The sequence below is a fragment of the Bombus vancouverensis genome, chromosome 16, assembly GCF_051014615.1.
Source record: "Bombus vancouverensis nearcticus chromosome 16, iyBomVanc1_principal, whole genome shotgun sequence".
In the NCBI taxonomy this organism is placed as follows: Eukaryota; Metazoa; Arthropoda; class Insecta; order Hymenoptera; family Apidae; genus Bombus; species Bombus vancouverensis.
The window spans coordinates 9010047-9034102 of record NC_134926.1 but is presented as its reverse complement, the minus strand read 5'-3'; the positions used below and the strand labels follow the sequence as shown (position 1 = coordinate 9034102).

Below are 24056 nucleotides of genomic sequence, written 5' to 3'. Positions count from 1 at the left end.
GAATATTTTTAAAATTCGAAACTGATATCTCTTAAAAATCGATATGTCAGCTATTACTAAAAGATATGAAATTCAATGCTTCAAAATTTTTAACTCTTCGAAATGGAAGTAAACTTTATCGAAAAATTTTATCTCAGCGTAAAAATAAGAAAAATGTAAAGACCGGGTAAAGATGAAAATTGAATTTAAGAGCTTTTTGAATAAAATAAATCCCCAAAGGAAATACGCTGTGGCGTGCAACTGCGACCAAGTTGATCAATATTCAAAGAAACGAGCAGGAAGGAAGGGAACTTTGATAAAATCAACCGCATGGTCTCTGTGGTTCTCACATCATTAATTACCATGTTGTTATATTTCGTTTCCTAATACGACCACCTTGGGGCGCGTTAACTATCAAGTAGCCATGGGTCATGAATACATCAGAACACTTAGAAAAGAAATCAAGTGGAGCATCTTCGCTAATCAGTACTTAAAGAAACAACGAAGTAGCAGAGGAAGCTTGATAGGATCCTTAGGGAATCCTTCAAAGTTCCTTCGTCTGTGAATCCCTATACTCGTGGCCACGAGCAAATTATCGAATCTTCAACTAATTCAGCACTCGAGGATGAAGTAAACTGACGAGAGAGGTTTCATACAAAAGTAAAATAAATTAAAAAAGTTTTGTATTCAGGAAGATAATGCAGGATCTTGGAGTCTAGAGAACGTAATTGAGAATGAAAAAGTGAGCTTTTTGGAAATGGAAATTTCAAATGAAAAAGCTCTATTCGACTTATTTTTACGCATGGAATAACCGTTTATCGTATTGTCTCTATTCAATTCGGAATTACTTAAGCGCACACATATCCGACTAACTTTCAAACTCGATTTTTTCGAAAACGAAGCTTCGAACGAAAAATCATTATTCCACATTTCCTGCTTATTTTTGTACGTAGAATAACCCCCCATCAAATTATCCTATCCAATTCAAAGTTGACCAAACGCGTACATACCCGACAAGTTTTCCAACTCGATTTTCGCGGAAACGAGACGTCAAACGAAAAAACATTATTCTAGATTTCTGACGTATTTTTATGCGTAGAATACCATCCTGCCCCATTATAACGCGTATCTCGTGATACCCTACAAAATATGTAGATACGCCTATGAATAAATATCTAGAAGATTATTCACTACCCTTATAAAACGTTCTCGATTACCGCACACAACGTACTTCATCGTCTGATTCATCCAGCACGACAGATACGCGATACTTCTTTTTTCTCACGGCTAACGAGTTACCTACATAAGTACAAAGAACTCTGCGCGTCTCTTGGAGCGTGCTGGCAGATTATTAAATATTTACCGGAGCCGAGTATATACGCTATCCGTTGGCTGGTAGCGGGCAGGCATGCATATTCCATCCGGAATGACGCAGAGGTCGACTAACATCCTCGAAACGACCTTGACGTCCAACACGTCGGAAGGGGAAACTAGAAACGGGGACTAAGGTGAAAGCTCGGCCTTCTGTCTTACGTCGACGCAAAGTTGAGCGGACGATAATGATGATGACGCTCAGGGACGCCGTTTTTATCTGTTCGACACTGGTTTACCGCACCGATTCCCTATTCCAGAGCATCGTTAAATCCTTAAGAGATCATGCTACTTTAACAGTAGATTTACCAAATATGTTCAATGTCAGTTAGTCGCTGAATACCCATTAAATGTTTCTAGATAATTCAGTATTACTCACAAGTATATATACAGGGTGGTACAAGCGGAAAGGGGGTGATTCTACGCGAAAAAAGAAGTCGAAAATATAGAATAAAGATTTTTCGTTCGAGACTTCGTTTTCGAGAAAATCGACTTTGAATTTTCGTTCGGTACGCGTGCGGTACGTTATAACGGATCTCACTGTAGATCGTTGTCTCGATGGAAAAATTAAAAAAAAAAATTAAAAAAAGAAAACTAGGAATTTTTCTTTTTTACAACACATTTTCTTTACGAGAACTGGAACTGCAAAATTATCAAATGAGGTAGTACTCGTGTGTATATATTTTTAGATTGGGTTCAAACTGAATGTAATAATGGCAATCGAGTTTCCTTATAACGCTAATGAAATTTCAAAATATTTCATCTAACATGTACAATTATACGCATAAAAGTTTTCTGTAGCAAATTGTACGAATACGTTCGCCAGCCACTGTACGTCCGTCAGGGACGTGCAGGAGTTTCAAAGGTTTTATAGGGACCTTAATGGCTCCAAATGGTACTATATATTTTGTTACACACTACTGGCCGCGTCTTTTTATTCTCTATAAAAAAAGGCATCAAGGTACTTGGGTTGAAAATTGAATAGTTTTAAAAATACTTTTCCAATTTTATGAAACTGATGTGTCACAAGTTCATATGTTTCCCAAACTAATTTTCCAAACAATCTTCCACCTTCATGGAGAATGAAAATTAGTTCTAAGAAGAACTTCTTCATAGAGAAATTATTGGCTCCAAAAAAATGTCTAGTTTCGTAACAAAAAAAAAAAAAAAGAAAAGTGAATTAAATATCTTTCTAGAACAATTCAATTAGCTATTTTTTTTTATTTTCCTTTGGCCCAGTAACAGCTTCCTTTCCTAGGAAGCGTATCAACAAGCTTCCCAAGTATGTACATAAGTGCGTGATTACTTTCACGACTCTTCTTCGCCTTTCCCTATCTTTTTCCTCTGCTACTCTCTTTCTCTCTCTGCTATTCTCGTTTCTTGGATATAACGAGATAATGCCATCTGTGTGATCCTGATTCGAAGATAACACGTGTGTATACATTCGCACGATAGGCTGGCCTGATGTAACGATTATGTAACACTTTCATCCGACCTACTGACACCCACAGGCCCGGCCAGTTTTACTTTCGACTACTGGAAAAGAATGCACGGCCGCCTTAAAGACGAAGAAAGTGGCCAGACCTCTTAGACTTTCCCCATTTTCACGGTTCCCTGGGATTCCACAGCACACTTTCCCGCTACACTCGGCTAACAGCCTGCAATAGTAAGAATCTCTCGCAGAGAAACTACAACGCACCTTCTTGGGCCTTTCTTGCTACTTGGTGATCCGATATTGAAATACCTTTTGACGATTTTGTAGGACTGGAATTCTTTTTAGATTGTAAACTTTCACAATGGTTACTAGATCACATATTTGCGGTTCTGAACTCGGCTAACAGGCCGATAGGGTAAGAATCCTTCGCAGAGAAACTGCAGCGCACCTTCTTGGGACTTTCTTGCTACTTGGTGACTCGATATAGGGATATTTTTCGGAAATTTCGTGAGGTTTATGATATTTTTTAGATTTGATATCTTCACGGTGGTTATTTGGTGACTATTTGTGGTTCTGAATCAGCGGATACAGCGAAGGATAAAAGAACATTTTAAGGTTAGGTGGCCTTATCAAAACTTAATTACGCCTCGTAATTATGTTGCGTCTAGGTCCTCTAAAAAAGATATAAATGAGACTCTGAGGATAAGTAGTATAAAAGACACAAAAATTTGAGAAAACAGAATTATATTTGACAGAAACAATTAAATTAGGTAGGTAATATATCTTAACTTAAGTGTTAACAATATTCTAAACTTATCTTAACTGTTATCCTAAGTGTTATCAATATTCTAAAAGATGTCCACTACAATAAGGTACTATTAATGCAGTATAATAGCTATTATACATAAACATGAATTTTAAACTTGCTTTATCAGTCAATGTATTTGCATACTATTATACAGGATGTTTGCAATTTTTCGGACGTTTTAAAGCTGAGAATTTTCTCCTTCATAATTTCGAAAACTATTGTGACAAAATTGGACATGTCGTATGGTACGTTAATTTTACATCGTTAATTTAAATGTAATTGTTTTTATAATATATTGTTCGAATTCCTTTAATATTTTATATAAAAAAAATACAGTGGTTGGGAAATGGTTAATTTGCAAGATATTCCTAATTTCAATTACAATGTAAATTTGACCTATTCGAGTTATATGAATCGCTCTGTATAATTCCATTAAAAAAATTAGTAAATTCATCGATATTGAAATTGATACGAACAACAGTCATAAATATAAGAGACGATTTTATACAAAATTTTGTATGAAAATTTCTCTTCGCGAAGCATCGTCGATGCTTCGACAAATAATAGAGTTTACCTGTGAATAGTTGAAATCTTCGTTCACAAATACACACTACGACTAAAAGCTCGTAGAAGATGCAAGAAGTATAATACGTGTCCTATTGTTTGCAGAAGGTAGTAGTGCGCAGCTCGACTTTCCAATCCAATTATTAAACGCAATGTTTGAGTTTCCAATTAGAATCCGTATTTGACTTTCCAATTGAAAGATATATCAGAGCAAACGATTTCGCAACATTAAAAGTCTATTTCTATTTTTTCCCTTCTCGTTTCAGTGCCTTTGAACATTTATTGTATAGATACTTCAATGGCTATTTCCACGAATTTCCATAACGCGAATCCCTCTTATATTCTTTGCAGCATATCTTCGACAAATATAAAACATTATATCAATGCTTGAATTTTAGAGAAGTATAGATTTCACGAAGATATTAATTCAATTCTTATGGTATTTTCACAAAGAAATTAGAAGATATTTCAATTAAAAATTTGAATCATATATTCGTCCAACATTGAAGAAGGTTATGTAGATTTTTCTTTTCTTTTCTTTTGTGAAGAAATAATAAATATGGAATACTTATAATATGTGTAATACGATTGTATTTTTGTTCTGCATGAACATTAAAAGATTCAACATTGAAGAAGGTTATGTAGATTTTTCTTCTTTTTTTTTTGTGAAGAAATAATAAATATGGAATACTTATAATATGTGTAATACGATGGTATTCTTGCTCTGCATGAACATTAAAATATTCAAAATCACACGTGGAAGTGAAAATTCTCAGTTTGAAAATATACACAATGCTATGCTATTGGGTCGGCAACTAAGTGATTGCGGATTTTGTCATTACCGCCTTTATTCATTATTACCATTAGGTGGTAATGACAAAATGGTAATAATGAATAAAGGTGGTAATGACAAAATCCGCAATCACTTAGTTGCCAACCGATATACATCTAGAAAGAGAAAGATATATCTTTGATAAAGATATTTCTCGAGCAAAGAAAATATTTGAAAGAATCGGTGGAAAACGTTCTCTCGTCTGAAAAACAGTCATACATTGAAAGATTAATGTCCTATGAAGCAATCAAATCCAATTAATGGCCCCACCGATTTAATGAGTCGAATCTATTTGCAGTGGGTAACTAAGTAACGAGTATAGTCATCCACAAAGGAATCTCTAGGATTGCAATAGATATTTTAACGTCCTGTTTATCGCACGAAGGAACGTCTGTATTAATTATTCCGTATAATGAGGCAGAAATTGCTGGTACAGTTCCAAATAGAAAAAAAAAGAAAGAAAAAAGAAAAAGAAGAAGAAGAGGGGGAAAAAGAATTTTAACGATTAGCACGGAGGAAGCACAGGAGAAGGTAGGAGATAATTAATGATACGGAAACTGACGTGATACGATCAACAAGATTTTTAACTCTACTTATCGACAACGTAAATCAACTTAAACAACCTTCAATTTCCTGCACGTATCCTCTTTTTTCTTCGATCTAAGATAGTACAAATGGTTGAACTGTGTACATAATACTAAAACACTTGGATCTATTGGAAAAGTACAGGTATCGCGCTACCGCACATGTTATTTATGAATAATAATTTTACGAAACGTAATAGCAATTTTCTACGATCCTCCGTTTTCAGAAACGATAAATAGTATTTCGATAAATAGCAAGAGATAAGTGAATGATAAATGTAACAAATAATGTACAATGGTAATAAGCAAATAAATAATAATAATAAAGAAACGTAATAAAAAGATAGAAATAAATAAATTAAGTAATAATTAATAAATTAACAAACGATAAATATAATTCCTACAAATATAGTTAACACGAACAAGAAGTAGTAAATAAATAAATAAATAATAATAAATAATAATAATAAATAAAAAAAATTAGTAGAAGTCGCTTGTCTGATTGGAAATATTTTTTAATTGAATGATATAATACGAATACATCGTTGTATCGAATTGCAAAGTACATACGCACATATGTAGTAAGAATGGTAGGAACGAGTTTGTACAGTGTCTGCACGTTGTGTATATCGCTCTGGATATTATCTCGAATATAATTATCTCGAAACGATCAGAGGCTGCAGCCACGTTCTCCTCGCCTAGCAACGTACGGTTAACAAATGTGAAATATAAACGTCGGGCACGCAGCTCGGAAACTTGCAGAAAGCTATACGAACCAGAGCTGTACGCGCATGTAGTTGTTAGCAATTTCATACAGGTTATGTTAGATTGAAAAATTCCCAATGATACAAAGAGAAAAGTATTTGCTTGAAAAAGTTGCACAATTCCTATGATTTCTAATATCACTGTTGTTATTTCTATACTCAGAGGTAGGATCACAATTATTATTGATTATTTTATTGAATGGATAAATCTATCACACCGTTGCGAGCCAAAAGAACCTTTATTGCACGTGCTTACTAAAACTAGGGATAAAAATAAGAAAGCATCTTGAGCCTATCGATTAAATCTATCGATTGTAACTAGGACCATCTTCTAGTTACTATTTCTTATAACTAACGCATCTGCATATGGATGGCGAGCACGAACTCACCTTGTCATTTTCAACAATTACCATATATTAATTGACTTTGGATAATTTGGCAAACATTTGATCAGTAATTAACATGCGAAAATTTTTAATGAAATATTCTAACATTTGTACAGTGATACTGAATTCTAACGTTCGAATATAGAGGAACACGATTAATGTATTCCAACATTAAAATTCAGAACGGCTGTACAAATTTTGCAAGAAATTTATCTTTATCTCTGTCTCATTAAAAATTCTCGCTTACCGACGAAAAGTTTCTCAAATAATATTGGGTTGCCAATTAAGTGATTGCTAATATTGTGGTTAGGTGGTATTGACAAAATCAATATACAAGTGAGATATCAGCAGTTGAAAATGCGTCAAAAATTTCACGTTGAAATAATTTTTCTGCTGTTTTGAAATTCTTTTCCAATTCGAAAGGAGAGAATCAAAGACAATCAGAATCAAAGCAGTATATATATCTATATCGAGCTACACACTCTTGAAAAATTATCAGAAAATTTTCCAGAATCTAACAGATACCTTCGTACCTTTTCGTAAAAAATTTTTTTCTTATATGGGAACTTTTTGATAAGAACAAGTTTTTACGAAAAGATAAGAAGGTGTTTGTTCATTTGATTTGAGTTTGTTAATTTCTGAAAAATTTTCTGATAATTTTTCAAGAGCGTGTGGCTGAAAAATTGTTAAGGGCAAAGTATCTTCGAAAAACTAGCGTAAACTGAGATATTTTCAAAAATTCACTCTAAGAGTGGAGATATTTACGAAGACATTTACACGATGTGATAAAATAAGGTAATACACACATCGAAAATGTGAATTTTTTCCAGCGTTATAATTTCTCTTTTCTATCAAAATCACGCGTTTTTTTCATGCTTGAACAAACGTGCGATATTAAGTAAATTGACGCAATCGTTCGCCTTTGGTTGTTTAGTTAAATAACATGTGTCTCGTTTCCGTGGAAATCGAAGCGGAAAATTTGCAGAGAGCAAACGTTTATCGGTTAATGTAAATTGATGGATCGTGATGATCACGCTAGTGACGTGTTATACCTGTTTGTTAAATTTCAGACGTCAATTGGACCGAATCCGGCTTACTTGTGTCAACGATTCGGTTTCATCATAGTTCACGTGACACGCGAAGTTTCTAACGTGTAAGTGACACACGCGTTATTAATCATTGCGTAATTAGCGTGACTTCATTTAACGAGAGAAAACAAGAAAGGCAGAGAGTAGAAAATGTGTGACTCGATCTCCTTCAACATAATGTAGTCGATCGACTAGCTTTTTTGACGAAAAAAAAAAAAAAAAATTCCTCGTTTACTTTCGTGTGTCCTTCGAAATTAGAAACTTCCATTATACGCGAAATAAATGATAATCAAACGAGATATTGAGAAAGCCACGTTAAAATGAATCATAAAGTTAACCGTATCGAATTGCAGACCTTTTGCTAAAATTATTCGATTCTATAGCTGTTCTAAAAAATTTATCGAACAGGCAATTAACACTTTACCGACCGTTAGCGGTTCAACAGCATACGCACGTCCGACCGGTAGCTCAGGCGCAGATTCTCCCTAGCGCTGGCTCTGTTTCCGTTTAGACTCTCCAATACCATTCTTTTCGTTCCTCGCGAACGGTAAGTTTTTCAAATTGGTATAAAACTGTGGGAGCTTACGGAGCAACGCGACTGACGCAACTGACCAGGGTACTAAATAACAAATCACTGCTCGCTTAATGAGAAAGATTGTCGACAAGAAACAGCCGATTAATAGGCTATCGGTCGGTAAGCGTCGGCGACAAAAAACCAAATAATAGATTATCAGTCGGTAAGCGTCGACGATAAAAATCGGTCAATCGGTTATCGGCCGGTAAAGTGTTAGAATAATTCTTACAGGGTAAAAAAGCTATATGGGTCGGCAACTAAGTGACTGCGGCTTTTTTTATTAGGTGGTAATGACAAAATCCGCAATCACTTAGTTGCCAGCCCAATAGTAGAAAACCACTGCGAAGCGGATGCTGATATTTCTGATCGAATTTACTCGATTCCTCGGCTCTTACGACAAATTCGTCGAGCAGACTAAAAATGGATAATTAATGTTTGCCAGGGGTAAACAGAAGCTAGATTAACGAAACGAGGACGCGGGATCTTTTCAGGAATAACAAGTTTATTCACGTCGCGTGTTTGCGAGACCTCGAACGAGGAAAAAATAATTAATCAAGGAAAACCCAGAAACGTCATCCTAAGAAGGATAATAAAACGAGTCACGTCAGATCGCTATATCTTTCGCCAATTTTATCCCTTCCACCGATTGCGGATTTTGTCATTAGGTGGCAGGCAATCGCTTAGTTGCCTGAGATAGCCACTCTCCGTCGCCACTTCGATGGAAACAGCAAAGCAACGAATCGTCAGATGGTCGAATTTCTTGCTAGCTTTAGTTAAGAAAATTAGTTCGCTCGATCGTTACAATTATTACTAAATTGTTCCATCGAAAAGCAGGAAGCTGCACTCGGCAAATGCGCACAGCTGAAGCAAGATACGCGATAGAATACGAAGAATACAGAGAAACGTAGATCAACTAAATAGGAAATTTGGTGTCGAGTTCGTATTGGCCTATTCAAAGCAGGCGAAAATGTAGGAGCGAGCGAGCAAAGACAGCGAGGGCAGAGAGAAGAGCGAAGACGTAAACTGTGGAGAAACGAAAAAGTAGATGCCCCGAAGAGAAAATTTGTTATCGATCGTTTCTCGATCGGTCTGTTAATTCACTAAGATTAAATTGGTAGATGGCGTTCAGAAGTCACTTGCCATGACACTTTCTTCGAAAGTAAGAAAGAGGGGAACAGATGGGACGGACGAAGAACGAGCAGACAGACATTAATGACTCGCGTTGTAATACGTGGAACGAGGCACAAGGAATAGGCGCGAGTGTATAGTTTCAGAACCGGTTAAACTCCCGCGACAACCTTGAGCAGAAGTCTCGTACAGGCCAAGCCGAGGCAGACCACGTTTTCACCGCGGTGGGGAAGCCTTACAAATTCTAATGGGCAAGTTCACGGTTCCTCAGTCCGTTACCACCAGCGATAGTCCACATGGGACGAGTTTACGATCGCCTATACGTTTTTTCAACTACACCCTCCAGCGATCCACCATTTCTCATCAACTTTTCCCATCGCGAACTACCTCCACCGTTAGATAGGACAATCGTTGCTCTACGTATTCAACCGTCGTATACAAAGTGGCGATCGAGTAAATCAACGAAGAGACGAATCTTGTTTGAAGTCGAAGTGAAAATATGAAAAAAGGGTATAGTTTCCAACACGATGTAACGAGTTTCGTCTATAGGTGCGAATACAAATTTGTAAATATGGCATTTTTCGATGGAGATGCGATTCGCTTGTTGCATTGGTTGCATTGACAAAATATTTTTTCAACAGCAACTAATGGCAAAATCCGCGATCACTTAGTTGCCAACTTTACAGGTTAGGCGTAGGGAACCATAGATCGCGCGGCAAAGTCTAGAGAAACGTCGAAAAAGAAAGGGCCCAGACGCTTGGACCTGTGAGGCGAACGAAGATCGACGTACGAAGCTGTGGGAAATTTGCCATACGGCAAACACAGAAAACACCAGAGTCCAGTAACAAGAAACGATGGTAATGGTAATTTGGATCGACGAATAAAGAAGTATAGCTCCATGCGGCATTTACCGGCGGAAGCTAGGGACAATTGCAGGATGGAAGGAGGCGTAGAGGGTGTGGCGATCGGACATCGATAAAGCGTCCTCGATAACGTCAAGCAGAGCGAGAGGCGGCCCTTGAAAATCGTATTATTCATTACGTCGCGTTGCTGGCTGATGAAATAACGGGTAACCAGCGCATGCCAACGTACTATAAATAATCGCGCGGACTCGTTTCCTGCTACAACGTTTAATGCGTTGCCATGGACAAAGTGATGTTTAGCCTGACGAGCAGTCGTAAGAACCGGACGCGAGAAAAATCTGTGGTACCCAGTTGCGTACCTGTTCTCTAAAAGTACCGAGACCAGAGTTGTTGCTACCCGACACAGTAGTGGGGTGCTTGGGAAGTACCTAACAGGCTGACAATATGGCGTTCTTCGAATCAGCTGGCGCTGATCCTATTTCGGGACTGTTTGTCGGTGTATTTAAAAAATTTTCATCGGCTTTGCTTTGTTTCGCTATTTTAGTCTGCCGTGGGCAGTAACTAGACTCGATTCGATATTTATAGATCGGTAGAATATTTATAGATCGGATGGATTTTCGAAAGAGAAAAGCTTCAGACTGGTTCACATAATGTGGATAATTATATTTTGTTGCAGTTAGTATTTCAAAAGTTGCTATTAATTTTAACACGTTGGTCGCCGTGTCACCCATATCTATATGACGGCTATGGTTCCGTGGGGGCCCCGTAACCCAAATATGGGTGACGTTCTCCTTGTTCGAGTTAATTAAATATAAGATATTATATATAGCATATACAAAAATATTAAAAATTAATATTAAAAAATATGAAAAATATCAGAAACACGTTATACCGTACTTTTTGTTAATTTATATTCTGGATGAAATATTGCATTACGCTATGTCGCATGGTATTCGTTAAAATTTATTATTAAAGTGGTATTTTCTTCGGTCATTGGAGAACGTTTCTATTTAATCGTGGAAGGGGTACGTGAAGCTTTTTTCGTCACGACTGTCCATCCGAAGGAAACAATTTTATCGCGAGTTTTCAACGATGAAAGTAGAAAGAGAGGGTTCAAATGAAACACGTTCCTCGGAGCGTTAATTAAGCGAAAGAAAAAAGAAAAAAATACCGGCGGGAGGGAAAACGGGGGAGGATTTATTAGCAAAAAAGCAGCATGGCGGATTAATAAAGCTCGAATGTCCGCCCGTAGCCCAGCATTGAATAATTTATGGTCGGCAGAGGGGAAAAAAGAAAATGAAAACGGAAGTATAAAAAAAAATAATTAAAAAAAAATTACACTACCTGGACCCGCTGAATCTACCTGCACGTCCGTTCGTTGTACATCGTCCAGCACGTCGTTAAGGTCGAAATTGTCTGCCTTTGAACCGTAGCATGCGCCGAGACTTTAATACGAAGCGTTTTTTAATCCTCTGGTACGAATTTTCGACGTGCGTTGCATATATTTCGATGATTTTTTGATGATACGAAAAACCAGCGTAGGAAAAGTTTGTTAGTAGTTGGTAATAACTACTGAAGAATTTTTTATCATCCGAGCTTTTTGCATTTTCAGTTTGCCGATTTTTTATATTTCACATGTCGAGGATTTTCAACATTTCGATGATTTTTAAATGATTCGAAAGAATCGCAAAAGAAAGAACTATTTACGAGTACTATTACGAGAACTACTACGAGTAGAGGTTATGTTTAGAGGATGGTTGGCCGGTGAGGTTTAATGGACGAGATTGCTCGTTGTTGAAACCGTCGAATATATTTAAAATGATAAATTAGTATACAGATAACGCTCGTACTAACCGATTCGCTAAGAAAGTGTATAAGTCGTAAAATCGGATCGCTAATGACTCCTTAATTAGATCGCTGATAATTCGTTGATAACTGGTTGATAACTGATCGACGACTGACTGTAACTAATTTCCTCGCGATCGCGCCCGTTTATTTATACCGATCGAGGCAGAGTCGAAAAATTCAAATTCGTCTTTGTTCGACGGTTGCACGTAACGACGACATTGTTTTGCTCAGAGTTTATTTATTCTTACATTACGTGTATCCTAACGATCTTGATACTCCGAGGCAAAACAACAACATGATTTGAATTGACCTCTAACTCATGTGCCGCCACAGGTACAGTCGGTAAGGGAAACGATCACCTTACATAACGAAAGAATCGTTATCGATAGATCGGTATTTTAAACGCTATGAAAAATTTCCTAGAAAAAAAAAAGAATCAAATTAATTTAATGATCGATCCAGTGGCAGGCTGGATCGCTTAGGAATCTCGATAGTTACGAAGGCGGACACCTGACAGATTCCAGCTGAGCGTGCTTCTTACGTAAGCCTCGGAAGATGTGCCAATAGGCATTAGCCTGATTTATATAATCTCGAATAATTTAATAAATTGCCGGTGAGGCTTCGATCGCGTATTAAAGGGACTCGGTCGTTGTGAAAATCGCCAGACCAAATGGAAATTGCCCACGGGATATCGGGTACTCTGGTGCACTGGTGCGTGCACCTGGGTCGCTCTCGGATTTCGTGCACCCGATACATCGAAAAACTTTCACGCACGGCCACGTTCGACCGTTTTTGTTTTTTACCCTGAAAAAATCGGGATCGATGGCAACACAGGAGTTGAAAGAACGACTGTTTGGTCTACTGTGCCAATCGCGATTTAAATTGGCAACTATGTACATATATATAGGGAGGAAACACGAGAAGCTCGTTTTCGGTTATCTTACGACCTCTGGGATTTTTTGCTGAGCCCTGTGATTGTAGTATAAAATGGATACTAAAGGGAAGACTATTCTGCTTGATTTTATGATTTTTGTGACTTGCCATGGTTACCGCAATTGGAATATATATTGGGTGCTATAAAGAAGATCGTTCTTGTCGATTTTATGATTTTTGCGTTATTTGGTGAATACTGTGATCGAAGTATGAAATTGGTACTTACGAAAAGACTGATTTGCTTGGTTTTATGATCATTTTTTTTTTTATGAACACTGTAATTGATCTATAGTATTCATCTATCAAGAAAATGCTATATTATCTAGTCTGGAGGAAACCCGGTGAACTTATAAAACTTATAGATCCGTCTTCTCCGATTCTGATAATTTTTGAATATGTCGTAGAGCTGGAAATTTTGAACAAGTTTTCATTATACTTACAACCATCGATCGCGCTTAGTTTTCGAGATATTCGCGAAAAGCTGCAGGTACGTCTAGGGTTCACTTCTGTCCATAATTGTGCGCCTGTGGTATTGGTTCTGTTTATATTATATATTATGTATCTTACTATTTATATTATTACATTATTTATTATTATATACCGTATATTATTTATCTCCTGTTCATAAACGAGAGTCGGTCGCCATCTTAAAGGCCTCGTGCGCAAGCAGCACCTATAGTTCCTTGCGAATATCTCGGAAATTAAGCGGAAATTAAGGTATCATGCAGAGAGGAAAGTTGCTCAAATTATCGATTTGTATAATATATCAAAAAATCATCGAGATCAATGAGGAAGGAGCGATTCTGCAAGTTGATCGGAAGATTAATTAACGCGAACCTCACCAGTACCCGGTCAAACGATTTCAAAATCTAATTAAAAATCCTACTTTACTTAACTTTACTTAAATAACTTTCTGTAAATTAAATTAAATAAATAGCAACGAACGTGCAATATTAGATGAAACTTTGAAACCGGTCGTCTGACCAGGCCTGGTAAAATTACAGTCGCATGACTCGCATAATCGAAACAAAAGTTCTACGAGACATTCTGCAAAAGATTTAAAAGACACGTGGTTATTAAAAATACTTACGCAAAATTGTCTTATTAAAAGCAAAACGCGAGAGGCGTGCAGTCTAAATCGGGATACGTTTGATCATTAATCGCAAGCTAGCGTACGCGTCATACGTCACTCGTCTATTTTATGTTCGTCATTTTTACGACATGTATTATTGCACGCCTCGCGATTCGTTTATAAACCAGGCTAGGCGATAACGCGTATTAGTCATCGAACCGTGACGTACGACGCGAGGTGAGGATAATGAACGAGTTTGCAATCGACTGGCGCAATTAGATTCGCACGAAGATTAAGCCGTGCTTTCGTTGAATGCCATGGAAGCCTCGTTTAGAATGCCTTTTCACACAAACGTAACGAAACTCCTGCAATACCAATCATTCGCTCGTTAACACGCGAGAAGGCGAGGCGTGGTCGTGACGCGAAATTTTAATTATTACATTTGCTAGTACGATCTTGTCTAGATGGATAAGCAACGGTGATCACACTAATGCGTCTGTGGGAAAATTAAGGACGCAGAAAAGCTCACGATACGCAAAAACACACAAGACATGGAAAATAAAATAGGATGGCTTGGCAACTAAGTGGTTGCGGATTTTGTCATTAGGCGGTATTGACAAATCCGCAATCACTTAGTTGTCAACCCAATAGATAGTAACGCAATACCGTGAAGTAACATTTTCTTGGCGATTTGTAATATTAATATTTCCTCTGCAAGTAGTCGATCCGTCTATTTTTCAATCTTCAATCTGGTCTTTTTTCAAAGTAATACCGATCTTTATTTGTTTTAGCAGTTTCCAGCGTATCGTTAGCCGAAACATAATTCAGGTAATTCAGGTTCGACAGCGTGATCGGGCATTAGGATACTATGCCTGCGATTTATTTATAAAATATTTCCTATCAGCCAGTAAAGTGGATCGATGACAAATTCATAAAATAAGAAAAGATAAAGTTATCGTTCCCGTAAATTTTTACTCGCGAATCATATCGATAGCTAATTGAAAAATTGTATTGGCGAGACGCAGTTCACAGCTTGTTCCTTCCACAAAGGAAGGAACAAGTATTCATCGGTATTCTCCGTCTATGATTTCTAATATTCTTTTCGAACAAAAATTTGATAAATTGTCCGCTTTAGAATTCACTTGGTCAAGCGACAGCACGTAATTTATAAAACATCCAAAGGGGAATTTATCATATTTATATGGATTTATATGTGCTGCAACAGGTGGAATAAATGGTGGGCTAGGTGATTCTCGGTAGAATGCACAGTGGAAAGGGAAGATTCGAAGAACGAAATTTTTCTGTGGCTTACGCGAGCGTTCGAGATCGCTGGTAGTCGATAGCAGAGGATACGTACGTAACCGATTGCAAAATCTGATTTTCTTAACATGTTCGAAGCCCGTGTCACAGCGAGTCCTACGCTTATCGAGCGTAATCCAATTAGCGACGCACCACGTGCGCTTTTAAAGGGAATTCGTGTCGACTACGCTCGGAAAGTAAGCTTTTTCTTTATTTTCTTGTCTCTCCGCAATTTGTCCGAGAGCATCGTGAAAGATTCGCGTTTGGTAAACGACTATGGCTGATATTGTTTCATCGGATCGAACAGAAGCTAGGGACGAACGAGCAAATGCAGTGAGATCAGAAAGGAGCACGAAGAAGGCCCGGAGCACACGGGAAATCGAAGGATAAAGAAGCCTGGGCAGAACCCAGGTACCTCACAACCCATGTACCTCGGAACCCAGGTACATCGGAACCCAGGTACATCGGAACCCAGGTACATCGGAACCCAGGTACATCGGAACCCAGGTACATCGGAACCCAGGTACATCGGAACCCAGGTACCTCGGAACCCAGGTACCTCGGAACCCAGGTACCTTAGAATCCAGGTACCTCAGAATCCAGGTACCTCAGAATCCAGGTACCTCAGAACCTGCTTCTTCTTCTTCATTTCCTCCGGATCCTGAACCTGGATGCTACCTCAGGACCTGGGTTCTAGCCCAGCTTCCTCTTATTCGAACCCTACAGACACCAAGGAGCGTATTGCGTGCTCAGATCGTGTCCGGATATCTGAGATAGCCCGAAGAACTTCGTAGACTTGGTCAGAGTGGAGCAGAACCGGATAAATAGGACGACAAAAGGATAAAGGAGCGAAATAAACGGTGAAACTGTGGAACAAATGTTGAATAATAGAAATTGAGATACCGAAATGTATTTGGAGTCAGATGTCACGAAATGTTCGTATTTGGCTGCACTATAGGCGACACAAGTTGGCCGACAAATCGACCCAGATTATCAGGAAATAAATGTTTAATACGACGCTCATCCAACGAATATCGCTATAGTCGTTCGGCCGTTTGCAACGTCACCTTTTATTTTCCTTTCTGACTTTATCGATTACGTCGAGGCTCTCCCTCTCTGTGTCGCCCTTTGTTACGTGTCCCAACGTTAGAGTGGCTTTTTGACCGGTCGCTCACCTGCTACCTCTTGCCCTCTGAACGCACCACCTCTCTTCGAACACATCGGCGATGCAGCCCAGGTGAAAAAAGGGTCAGAATGAAAGCTTGCGAAACTAACAATACGACACGTACAAACACGACGTCTTTAGGTCTACTGCTGGATTAGGCTAATTTTCTCTAGTACCATTAGGACCTATTAGGTTGTGTAAGGTCTCGTAAATAACGATACTTACACGATCGTGATAATTACGATCGATTGTTGGCGATTACACACTTTTTTTAGCAATGGCTAACCCGCAGCTGTTTAGCCTGGTCGTAATTTATGAACACGCTCATAGGGTTCAGCAAGGACCCCGGCAGACTGGTCGAGTGAATGTTTGGCAAATGGATAGTCAGTCGCTCGAAGGACTATTTTCCGCTTGCGACTTGCCAAGTATCGCGGCTCCGAACAGAGGTCAGCTTTTTAATGAAACCATACAAATGCTGTTTAACAGATTCGTCTAACCATCTGCTATGAGATTTCTTGTAGAAAGCGAGTAATCCTTTTAAACTTCGTTTAAGTCATTTACGCGATACTTTGTATCTGATTTGGTATAACGAGAGAAGAGGATAATTAAATAGTTGAATTAAGGTAATTAGGTGGAAGCGCGAAACAACTTTCCTTTCCATCCATGTTGTATTTTCCAGACACGCGGTAACGAGCATTCTCCATTCCTGTAATAAATTACAGCTGATTCATTGTGCAATGAACCTCTCGTTTAAATGGACGTTTCAACAGAGAGAAGCCAGCTGTTTGTATGCGTTTTCCGTCACGTGTTCTCCCATCAACAATCGTCCACATCGATTCCATCGTTTTTCTCTCCAATAAAAACCGATGACTCGGTTGTTAAACCACATTTTTCTCGTAACACGTGGCATTGACACGACTGTTCGGAGAAATCACGTTTGCTCGGACGTTTACAACCCTTGTAAGAATTTTACGTTCGTATGTGGTCGAATGATCATGATTGATCGTAATGTACGATGTGTACAAATTAACTTGTCAAACGTTTACTGTCTTCATCTTGCTGCTTACGCTAATGAAGCCAACGATTATGCTATTTACGTGTCATCAGGATATTGTTAGCAGGCTTATGACTCATTATCTCTATCTTGAAGGCTTCGACTGTTAAGAAGCAGTGGGACACGAGTATCGTAATTCTTCCTATAATAGAATTAAGTGTTTTCTTCTTGGAATATGGTAAAAGCCTGTACTTTTTCTGCCTTTTTTTTTATCCTTGCAATGCTCCATGAACTTTTCATCTATTTCAACGTTCCGTCAAAGTTCCATTGGTCTGTCCTCATCCTACGTTCGCCGTGACGAGGCTCTGGGATCTCGTGATGTTTTCTAAAATAAATTTCCACTTGTTGGAAGAAAATTCGATTGCATAGAGTGATGGCGATAAAAACTCAGAAAACCAGAACTCTTCAGCCTTCAGGTTTCAGGGTGGTGGATAGGACCTTTTGATAAAGAGGACAGTGGGGAGAACAGCAATCGGGTTGACCTTTAAAATGGTGCAGTCCGGGAGAGACTTAGGCAAGCAGCCAAATATAGCGTTCGTATATATTTCACATGTGAAATGTCATCAGTGATAATTCATGGTACGTAACATAGTGAGTTAATAATTACTTACGTCCTGTAAAAAGTTGAGAGTACATACGTTTGACCTTGAATGCCGTAAATGCAGGAAACATGTAGGACAAAGGGATAATCATGGTAGTGGTGTATTTATTTGACCTTGATTTATTGCAACGAAATTTTATTCAATGGCAGATGAACTATGTGAACGTAAGCTGCTATTATGTGAAGAAAAAATAATAGGTAGAAAAATTGTCGAGCTGCTGCAACTGTAATTATTAGGCGAATTAAACGTGTTCAGCTGTGTAACAAAAACATGGCTTAATGAATTGAATTTTAGGTCCATCTGTCCAATGATAAGAATTAAACGGCTGTAGTATAATTAACTGTAGCATAAACAATTGTTTTTTAATTAAAAATTTATTAAAATTGATTAAAAAGATATATACTGTCTCATATATACAGGGTGGTTGGTAACTGGCGGTACAAGCGGAAAGGGGGTGAAAAAAGAAGTCGAAAATATAGAATAAAAATTTTTTTTAATTTTTTTTTTTTAATTTTTCCATCGAGACAACGATCTACAGTGAGATCCGTTATAACGAGATGCGATAAAGTGCACGCGTACCGAGCCCAAATTCAAAGTCGATTTTCTCGAAAACAAAGCCTCGAACGAAAAATTGTTATTCTATATTTTCGACTTCTTTTTTCGCCTAGAATCGCCCCCTTTCCGCTTGTACCACCAGTTACCAACCACCCTGTATATGTAATTAAATGAAACTTTTAGTAAAAATGCTGAAATAATTTTATGGGACGATAAGATCCTATAGAATTTTATATTAATCGTTGTAATTACTTTCTTTTAAATATTAATATTTAAATATGTAAACCAAATGGTTTATTGGAAATGGACAAAATTGTCCCTTGATCAGTTGCTCGGTCAGATATTATACTTGGTCCTAGTCTGTAAAATATTTGTCTGTAACATGAACACACAGAGGAGCAAATAGTTTAATGCTAACGAATATATCACAATATCTGACTGAGATCAAATATAAAACTGGTCAGGGGACAAAATATTTTGTATAATCGCAGTTCGTGTGGTAGTACAAATATGAACAATTTGTCTGTCGAGCAACAAGTACCAACTATTTGCTCGTTGACTGGAAGCAAGTATAATATTTGTCCAAGAAACTGGTCAGCGAACAAAATAGTTTGTATAATTAGAATTCGTGCGATACAAGAAACAAACAATTTGTCTGTCCCAGGAACAATTGTAAATTCTTTATTGTAGTCACGGAAGAATGAACTATTTGTCGTGGTCAAGAAACAAATAGTTGTTTCTTGACAGACAAATAGCTTGTATTTATTCGTTGACTGGAAACAAGTATAATATTTGTCCAAGAAACTGGTCAGTGCACAAGATAGTTTGTATAATTGGAGTTGGTGTGTAATAGGATCTCACCAATTTTCTCTCGAATACAAACTATTCGTTGCTTGACCACGCAAATGCAATTATATTCTTTAAATCATCGTACTGTATGTTTTGTCATTCGATTACGCCGTCCAAATGTTCAAAGACACGTAGAACGACCATGGTCCACTTACGACCCTCTCTAACGTTATGGGGACCAGTACAGAGCCGGTACACGCAGGTAGCTGACAAATTACTCGGCCAGACTCTGTTTAAATTGCCCCATGACCGCCGCACTAAGTGCGTAACTCACGTTGTTTGCCCATTAACGTCGATCATTTCAAGTATGCGCATCTATGTCACGTATGCTCTGTAGATCCATCCTACCTTTCAATCGGGCCATTCTCTGCTCTGCTTTACGTCCATGAACTCGATTCGACTGCTCTCTCGCGTCCCCCGAGCTGCAATCATGTAATATGAACGGCTCGACCACGTGCTCCGAACTATTTCCCCGACTCTCGATGATTCCATGATTCCCCATAGAGGAATATGGCGTGTCAGTATAACCATGGTACGATCGACGACAGTTTGATTCTAGGTGAAAAAACAAGTGGAAAATATAGAATAAAATTTGTTCCTACGACGCTTTGTTTTCGAAAGAATTCAACTTGAAAGTTTGTGGGCTATGCGCGCACCCCGTCGATTTAGGGATAAGAGTAACAAGAGGTTATCGTAGAAGCATAAAAGAGTCGACAAAAACGAAGAATAACGACGAATGGTCCTTTCGAGGTTTCTTCTTCTCTTTCTTCTTCTTCTTCTTTTTTTTTTTTTTTTTTTTTTGAGAAAAAGCAATTTTATTTTATTCTCCAACGAACAAATGTTTCCCTTTATGTTTGCATCAATTTTGGCTTTCCTGGCTATTTCTACTTTAGCGCAGTTTTACTTTTTGTTAGACTCTCGAGCACCGGTACTGACTAATCAGCGTTTGAAAGTAAAAAATTTGATCGCCGAGTATAAACATACCGAGTGGTAAAAACATACTTGAAGGACCGGTTTGAAAATTCGAAAGGAACGATCTCGTCAACTATGTAATGAAACAGTGTTTATGCGCAATCCTGATGTACATAATACTGTATTACACAATGCTCCAAGTCATCGACGACCCGAAACGCGTGTTAACGATCGGCCTTTTTATTCCTCGGACAAACGTGAGTCCTTCGTCGCGCGGTAATAATTCGATAATGAAAATGTATCCTTGAGAACGATGCATCGTTTATCCGTGTCTTGTTCTACACCTCTTTGTTTTTATGAAATCGTGCAGCGAAGAATGTTTCGTGTCAAGGTGCATTCCAAATCTGTTTGCTGTCATGTCGATACTCTCATGGTGTAAAAAGAAAATATAGATAAATAATTGAAAGCGACCGTGGCTGATGCTATTAGTTTAGCAAAGTTTGGGGTTAGACCACTTCAAACTTGGTTTTTCAATGCAAGCTGATTCAAAGTGCACGTAAATCTACGTGAAAAAATAAAGATACTTCACGGAACAATAAACTGTCAGCGAATGCTGATCGAAGCTCGATTTAGTTTCAAAACCCGATGCGACTAACCCAAACTTGCCTGAAATTCAACTCGAATCTACCCCACGTTTGAACCAGATTAAATTTGAGACTGGAACAACCAACTTTTTCAATCTTAAAACGTCGTTAGTTATACAGAGTGGTTGGTAACTGGTGGTACAAGCGGCAAGGGGATGATTCTAGGTGAAAAAAGAAGTCGAAAATATAGAATAACAATTTTTCGTTCGAGGCTTTGTTTCCGAGAAAATCGACTTTGAATTTGGGCTCGGTACGCGTCCACTTTATCGCGTCTCGTTATAACGGATCTCACTGTAGATCGTTGTCTCGATGGAAAAATTAAAAAAGAAAAAAAATTTGTATTAATCACCGATTACCAACCACCCTGTAGATAAACAATGTTTAAAATTAACTTTCCTAATTAAATTAATCGCAGGAGAAGATAAAATAAAGCGACGAAATATACGGAACGTTACGATGTTACGGAACACGGAGAAACGATAAAGAAAGATATCGTCCAGTTTTTACAGTTACACTTTATATCGTAAATTTCAAGCCGCGGTTGCCTTGTTCGCGCTTATTCCGTGACTAAACAGCCGAAGGCAAATTGCACGGTGTAATTAACAGAAATTTCCAAACTAAAAACAACCAGTCGCATCCATGTTTATGGACGTTAATTAATCGCAATTTCCGACAGCCGGCCACCAATTCTAAATATTGAACATGGTATTTATTATGCTCGTAATTATCCGCGATCGATGCCAATTATTACATTTCACAGAAAGAAATGTTTTTCGTTGTAATTTCCATCGCGTGCACTAGTCGCGTGCATTTGCCCACGTGCACGTACATCACGGTGTAATTGCTGCGTGCAATTTATTTTCTACTGAATATCATAGAGATGGTTGTCTTGTAATTCGCAATTAATTCAAACTCTGACAGGATATTTAAATTATTAGTTTAAAAGAAGAAATGTAATTAGGACGAAGAAGGTCGAATTGTTTCGTTTATCCTTGGATAATTAAATTTAAGCTTTTCTGTTAACTTGAACATCACAGCATTGTATTTAATTAAGGAACAAATGCACGGTATAATTTATGAACAACTGGCTAATTACGCGATGTAAACTGATTCGTTAAGGAAAAGAGTTTGCGCAAAGTAACAGAGTTCTTTCAAAGTGTAATTCCACCTTAACTCAAGGTTAATTGATATCTATTCTATCGAGTTGGCAACTAAGTGATTGCGGATTTTGTCAACTACACCTAATGACAAAATCCGCAATCACTTAGTTGCCAAGCCAGTAACTCTAACTTGAAGGGAATCGTTGGATCGAAGACTCGGTGAGAAAGAATTACTGGAACATTCTTTATCTTATCGTAAGAGGAAATAGTAAAGAATTAATAAAACAGAAATAGAATGCTTCCGAGAAACGAAAAATAATATTCGTAGAAACTCCTCCCCTAAAGTATAAAACGAGACGTAAGAGGGGGACAAAAAATAAATGGCAAGCAAAAGATAAATAGCAAAAGATAAATAGCAAACGATACACTATCGGTATAATGTTTTGCTAGAAATCGAATATAAAATTGATAGAGATATTACTATCTTCTTCGTCTTAGAACCAGTGTGGAACGAATTAGTCGAAGGATGTGTTCGATCGATCTTTTCATTCAGTGTTATTAATCTAGCTTATATTCGAAGAAGATTTTCTTAACGTTTTGCGGACTGGAGACGCGAATTCGCTTCTTTCTAACGGGCTTCACGCGGCATCCGATAAAAATCTGAACTAAAACAGTAAGTTAAATAAAACAATAATAAAGAAAGAAAGAAAAAAAAAAAGAAAGCAATGGATGCTGTAAGGGAAATGTTACGAATGTGCCTTTACGTTACACGCTCGAATAATACGAAACCGTTATCGATATATTACGATACTGATCGGTCGGTAAGTTGGTCGCGACTTTTAACGAATTTGATAAAATAATACATTTTTCTTAGTGCCTTCGACTCAAAGTCGATTTTCTCGAAAGCAGAGGTTCGAGCGAAAAAAATGTATTTCATATTCCATACCCCCTCCAGGTTGTACCGTCGACACACCCTGTATATATCGTTATATATTATATTTCACGAATATAATTAGAAATTATTACAGAATCTATTTCTCTAGTCGTGTTCATAGAAAAATGAAATTTTTAATTTTTCCATCGAGACAACGATCTACAGTGAGATCCGTTATAACGAGACGCGATAAAGTGCACGCGTACCGAGCCCAAATTCAAAGTCGATTTTCTCGAAAACAAAGCCTCGAACGAAAAATTGTTATTCTATATTTTCGACTTCTTTTTTCGCCTAGAATCACCCCCTTTCCGCTTGTACCACCAGTTACCAACCACCCTGTATGTACGATGTTATGGCATAAAAAATCGATTAACGTGCCAAAATGCCACGTGGCTCGCAAGTTCCAATGTGTTTCCCAAGTTTCACCTGGTTTCCTCATCGCTCTGCCATTGTATTCTATCATCGTTTCATTACACTGTCAGCCAACATTCTATTCATAGCAATTACCACTTCCCATCATAATAAAAGCCCGAGTTTAACCTTCTTTCGGTCTCTTACCTCCTGCTCCTCCTCTCCAACTGAACTCAACTCTGTTCGTACTTCAAATTAGAATTAATTAGACGCTCGAAAAGGTAGCCTAAGCTGCTTTGCGTAAAGTATAAAAATTATCGCGTTAAATGCAACCTTGACGGTACAAGAATCGTTTTCTTTCC

At 37.9% G+C, this 24056-nt stretch overlaps 1 protein-coding gene and 1 long non-coding RNA gene across 5 annotated transcripts in view; one reads left to right on the top strand and one right to left on the bottom strand.

Moving 5' to 3' along the window:
- LOC117161516 (beta-1,4-glucuronyltransferase 1) overlaps positions 1 to 24056 on the top strand; it is a 59436-nt gene that overhangs the window by 8357 nt on the left and 27023 nt on the right. Inside the window, exon 1 of one of the 3 annotated variants that reach the window (XM_076625696.1) lies at positions 22941 to 23082. The exons of the other annotated variants lie outside the window; for them this stretch is intronic. The gene's annotated coding sequence lies outside the window, so the exon portion shown is untranslated. Of the gene's footprint in view, positions 1 to 22940; positions 23083 to 24056 lie in introns of those variants that run through there. 3 annotated transcript variants of the gene reach the window in all.
- LOC143303791 (uncharacterized) lies at positions 3530 to 14375 on the bottom strand. Of its 2 annotated transcripts, XR_013060447.1 has the most exons (5): positions 14248 to 14375; positions 13384 to 13563; positions 12723 to 13028; positions 12231 to 12643; positions 3530 to 4513 (listed from the first exon to the last, which is right to left on the bottom strand). It is a non-coding gene; the product is annotated as an uncharacterized LOC143303791 (long non-coding RNA). The 2 variants fall into 2 exon arrangements; XR_013060446.1 differs by lacking the exon at positions 3530 to 4513 and having other exon boundaries at positions 5066 to 12643.